The sequence below is a fragment of the Ochotona curzoniae genome, unplaced genomic scaffold (assembly GCF_017591425.1).
Source record: "Ochotona curzoniae isolate NIBS_2020 unplaced genomic scaffold, NIBS_Ocur_1.0 scaffold_2476, whole genome shotgun sequence".
NCBI lineage: Eukaryota > Metazoa > Chordata > Mammalia > Lagomorpha > Ochotonidae > Ochotona > Ochotona curzoniae.
In genome coordinates this window covers 13,767,426-13,773,425 of record NW_024467095.1, presented here as the reverse complement: position 1 = coordinate 13,773,425, position 6,000 = coordinate 13,767,426, and positions in this window count along the sequence as shown.

Below are 6,000 nucleotides of genomic sequence, written 5' to 3'. Positions count from 1 at the left end.
TCAGTAGCATGTTATTTAACTTCATAGCATTGTAAATTTCCTGTTTTTCTTCTTTTTGTTGATTTTGTTTTATGACTTTTCATTTAATGGTTGTATTGTAACTGTGTAATAGAGACTATCACATCCAGATGTGAAGATACAATGCACTATGCATCTCTACTTCCAAATCGAAGATGGGTTCCCAATGAAACTGTTAAATACATCTTGACAATAGGATGCTGGATTTTCTTCTATTGTCTATACCCGCAATATCAAGATACACTTAAAAGCAGAATGACAGACTTACGACTGTTTATGGAGGACTATATTACTATAATAGTATGAGAGGAATCAGTGATGAGGGTCTTGGGGGAGGAGACAAGGGAAAATCCAGAGTTTATGGAACTGTTTCATAAAATAAGTAATAATTAAAAAAAGAAGTGAACACACTAGGAGGAGTTGCAACTCATTCAGGCAAGTAGATTACAAAAAAATAAACAAAAAGAAGGCAGAGAAAAGTGAGATTTCATATTCTTGATAAAATTGTTAATTGAGTTACAAAAATCTTAAGGAAATAGTGTTTGTCAAAAGGCTTCCAAATAAATAACTGAGAGTATTTCAGGTGAAATACTGTGAAGTTCTGGCAGAATTGGTGAAATAGTTTCCAAAACCTGTTAGAGCAAAGAAGGACAGTATACATGCAAGTGGGCAGCTGTGTGTACTGATATAGAGGTATGTAACTAGTAGACAAAAAGGTGAACAGGACGGGGGGGGGGGGGGGGGAGGATAAAGTGGAAGTCTAGTTCCATCTACTTAAATTTTCCTAATGGAAGTTAATCCTCGTCTGGCCTTGCTGAGAGGTTGGGGTTAATGATAGCAAGAAAGAGCAGGCTGGCCATCGGGATGAAGAACTTAGGTTGGACTGATTGTTGGTGGTAGAATAAGAGACAGCTGATAAAGATACAAATCTGATGGAAGAGGCACTTGGAATATCATCACTCTTCCTTTTTATAAGACTAAGTAATCACAGTAAGGAATCACTGAGTTCTTCAAATAACATTATTTTTAGCATTTCTAAATTGAAGAGACTAAAGCCCAACTTCACACATAAACCTAGGAAGTAGTGGAACTAGTATTTGCAGAAAGGGTGATTGGCTTTGGAGTCTAGTCTCATTTCCTCTGTGTTACATCTGCTAGCATTAGTGGGGACTGGAAAAGAGCCAGTAGCTGTCCCACCAGCCATACTTTCACAGTTTGGGGATTCTTGTTGCGAATCTCTATATTTTCTAACTATATTCCTGATCCTCCTCTACTCCTATGACCATAATATTCTTTATCACTCATTATTAATTCTAGGGATGAAAAGTCATTTACTTCTCTTATTCTACTGGTTCTGCTCATAAAGAGGCAGCCTATCATAACAACACAGGAAGTGCTTAGGATTCAGAGAAGCACAAACATGAGTTCTGCTTCCAATTCTTCCATGTGCCATTGGCCTTGTTATTCAAATTCCCTAAGCCCCAGTTTAGTCATCTATGGCTATAAACTGGTGCTGTGTGTGATGATTCCACATACGGATTTTGGAATGAGATACTTTGAATCCTGGCTTGGTCATTTATGAGCTGTGAGTGTTTAGGCAAGTTACTAACGTTTCTATTTCTCAATCTTCCCTATAAAACAGAGAAAATAGCAACCATATCACCACTCAAGAGTTGTTATGAAGATTTCATGGAATATTGGCAAGATGTCTGAGACATGGCAAGTATTCAGCCAACGTTCTCTACTTTTAAGGTGTTATATTCTTTTTTTGCTTGCTCTCTTTTTTCATTTTAAAATTGTTATCATTTTATGATACAATTCCATAGGCCCTGGGATTTCCCTTGCCTCTTCCCCAAGCTTCACCCCCACCCCTAACTGAGTTCTCCCATATCATTACAGCAGCATAATTCCTCAAAAAAGTTGTAAGTCCATTTTTGCAGGCACGGACAATGGTAGAGAGTCCAGCATCCCATATTGTCAAGACATATCCAACAGTTTCATTGGGAGTCCATCCTCAGTCTGGAAGTAGTCACACACTGCACCGTACCTTCACATCTGGATGTATCAGTCTCCACTACACAGTCACTATAAATACCCCCACGTGAAAAGTCACAACACAATCATTAACAGAAAAAAAAAGGTGGAAATTTACAATGCCATGAAGTTAAACAAAATGCCACTGGATATGATAGTCTCCTTACACAGTTACTATACATCCCCTTAAATAAAAAACCACAGAACAAAATCAACAACAGGAAGAAAAAAAGAAATGTACAATGCCATGAAGTTAAATAAAATGCTACTGAATGACTAATACGTCACTAAAGAAATCAGAAAGAAAATCAAGAACCTTCTTGAAAAAAAATGATGCTACTGTATGATCTATGACTCATTGAATAATGAGGGAAAAAAGGTGTTTTGAAGAAATGAAGCTAAAAACAAAAATTCAAAATCCATGAGATATAGTTTCTACTGATCTTTGTTGGTGAGATGTATTTCCTGTAGGCAACACATAGATGGGTTTTGTGTTTTTAATCCAATATACTATGACATTTGATTGATGAATTTAAGCCATTTACATTCATGGTTATTATGAATGAATGGTAATTTGATCCTATTATTTTAGCAATGGTTTGTTCAATGATTTAGTCTTCTGTTGCAAAAATTAAATGAATATAAAGAAAGGAAGGGAGTGAGGGAGAGGGGAAATATCAGCATCTACTTAGAGGTGATTCAGCATCCCATTATACACTTGCAGGTGGAGGATTAGCTAGCTGAGCCATTATACCAGACCTAATAAAGTTCTTTTTATAAAGAAATGAAAAAAGTCAGTTCTATCCCAGGAACCTCCAAATGAAATCTACATGTCTAAAACCAACTGATTCTTGCCAAGATTGCTGAAAAGAAGCTTTGGAGAAAGAACAATCTCTTTAATAAATTGGTGCTGTGAAAGCTGGATACCTATATAAAGAAGACTAAAATTTCATATTCCATCACAATGTTATCTCTCAACCATATACCAAAATCATCTAGAAATGGATCAAACACCTAAATAAAAAGTCTGAAATTTAAAAAAAACCAGAAAAGAATATTAAGAAAATTTCAAATATCAGTACAGAAAATGATTTTTATTTCTCTCTGTGTCTATAATCCATGATATAATTAAATAATAGAATATTAAACTTGTAGCTGTTACTAAAGGACTATTTAACAATACAGTTATATAATATAAAAATATAATCGTATGATAATATGGAGAAAAATGGGTGGCAATGGAAATCACGGAGGAAGATGGGGAGGGGGTAAAAGGTGAATCCCTAAAAATGCAAAATATATGATGAAAAATAATAACAATTTAAAAAACCAAAAACATAATTTTTGTGAAAGAACAGATAACAAAGGAAAAGCAGAGAAAAAGGATTATGTTAAGCAGTGTTTTTGTGCAGCAAAGAAAAAAATTGCATTAAGAAGTAGTGTACAGAGTGAGAATGCTCATCTAAGTTATCTGACTAAAGATTGCTTTGCCTAACATGTAAAAAACTTAAATGTTTGACATTAACAACAAATCCTATTTTAAATGGGTAAACGGCCAGAATTGACATTTCACAGAGGAAGAAACACTAATATTCAGCAAAGGTGTTAAAATGCTTAATGTGTGATAATGTATCATGATTTTTCATTTAAGGGGATGTACAGCAGCTGTGAAATGGAGACTAACATCCAGATGTGACAGAGAGATCATCCTCAAATGCCCCACAACAGCCAGAGCCATACCAGGCTGAATCCAGAAGCCAGAAACTCCGTGTTTCCTACGTGTGTGGCAGGAACACAAGGCATGCCTCCTGGCATATACCATATATACCTCCTGGCATATCTGTGCTTTCATTTCCTAATTCCATCTGAAGAAATACTTTTTGACAAACTTTTCAGAAATTCTTAGGCGTTATCTCCATAATAGTCATCAAAGCAACCTATGCGAACAATAAAAAAGTCAACACATCCTAATTGCTCAAACAGATGTTAATTTGGGTTATTTGTTAAACATTTTAGGAAAAACATCTTCTGCTCCGGAGGCAGGATGGCCAATGATTGGAAGTAGACCCCTTCCAAGGGCTTCAGTGCCCAGAGTCCAGCCGACTTGTGTGCAACGGGTTATGTCATCCTGTTGGCATTGTTATTTTAGTTCACTTCAAACCATGCATTCCAATTACCAGCCTTAAAATCTCCAGGGTTTAATTTTAAAAGTTTCACAGCAGTCTTTGAACCAGTTCCTGGGGCCTCATTATTGAGCATGTGAAGTGGGAGTTAAGGGAAAGAGAGATGACTAAGAGAGAGTGAAGAGGGTGAGGCAGATGCACTAAACAAAATCCCAAGAGGAAGTGACAGCAGAGCTTTAATTAAAAACCTGCCTGGACAATTTGCTGAGTGAGTTTAACCCTGAGCAGGAAAAAGATCCTTAAGAAACGCTAGGGGAGGGCCCAGCGCAAAAGCTAAATGGTTAAAGTCTTCACCTTGGGGGAGGGCCTGGCGCGATAGCTTAGTGATTAAAGTCCTCACCTTGCACGCACCAGGATCCCATATGGTTGCAGGTTCTAATCCCGGTGGCCCCGCTTCCCATCCAGCTCCCTGCCTGTGGCCCGGGAAAGCAGTCGAGGATGGCCCAAGGCTTTGGGACCCTGCACCCACGTGGGAGACCCGGAAGAGGCTCCTGGCTTCAGATCGGCATAGCATCGGCCCTTGCGGTCACTTGGGGAGTGAATCATCGGATGGAAGATCTTCCTCTCTGTCTCTCCTCTCTGTACATCCGCCTTTCCAATAAAAAAAAAATAATAAAAATAAATCTTTAAGAAAAAAAGAGAGAGACATGATGGAGATTGAACTGACTTAACAATTGCAAATACCAGCGTATGCATAGGGTGATGGACTGAGTCAGACTTCGTACTGGCAAGAATACAAAGGAGTCAGTAAGGTTTGGGATAGCTTCAGACAGGGTTTCTTTGAGGATCCCCCAAACTGAACCACTGTACTCAGAACTCAAACCATGGGGACAATCACAGGATCTGTGGTATGACGGTGCAGTGCATGTGTCGGAATTGGGCCTCCTCAGTGCCTTAGATGGAACAGTGGACGGCATGCCCAGATGAACGTGAAGCATATGGTAGTTCATTAGAGCCAGTAGAGGACATCCAGTACCATATCAGAGGAAGGAAGGCAGAACAAACTGGTTAGCTACCATAGCCAAGCAAGACAGCAATTATCTCAGCGAATGGAGATGCTAACTGGAACTATGTCGGCCAGCAGAGCTTTGATGGATTTTCTCACTTTTGGAGTGAAGAGATCAACAGAACTTCAGAACTATCAAAACTATTGAGAGGAATCCTTGGAGCATACTCCATATTGAAGACCTGTTCCCAGGTACTGAGGCAGTTGCGAAGCTGGGTGTGGGTTCTCCCCTTATCTACAGTCTTCCCAGATAGAGGAGGAAGAAAAAGAAAATTTAGAAACAGTCTCACAAACTTTCCTGTAACCATGGACCCGTCTCACAATAACCAACTATGTAAACATCAGAAAAAAAAAACAAGAAAGGAAAGGAAAGGATGCTATCAGAAACATGAAATTTCAGGGAAGGGGGATTACTGAAAACTGACAACTTTATTACAAATGCAGCTTGGCCTGTGTTATTGCAGTAGTTGCTCATATTCTACATGGGTCTACCTTGTAGGAGAAAAAGAAATAGACATGAAAACAGGGGTATATGTGAGCAAGTCTTCTCAATAAACATGAGTGCCAGGCAGCTAAAAGGGCAATCTGGACAGGACTTGAAAAAGGGGTTAAATTGACAATCGGTGACAATTGGACCTTGGACTTTCTACCATTCCCTAAACCTACAACACCAGGATGCACTTAAATGTCAGGATGATGTACATGTGACAGTTCTTGAAAGACTACAGCATAGTAACAATATAGGGGGGGATCAGTGTC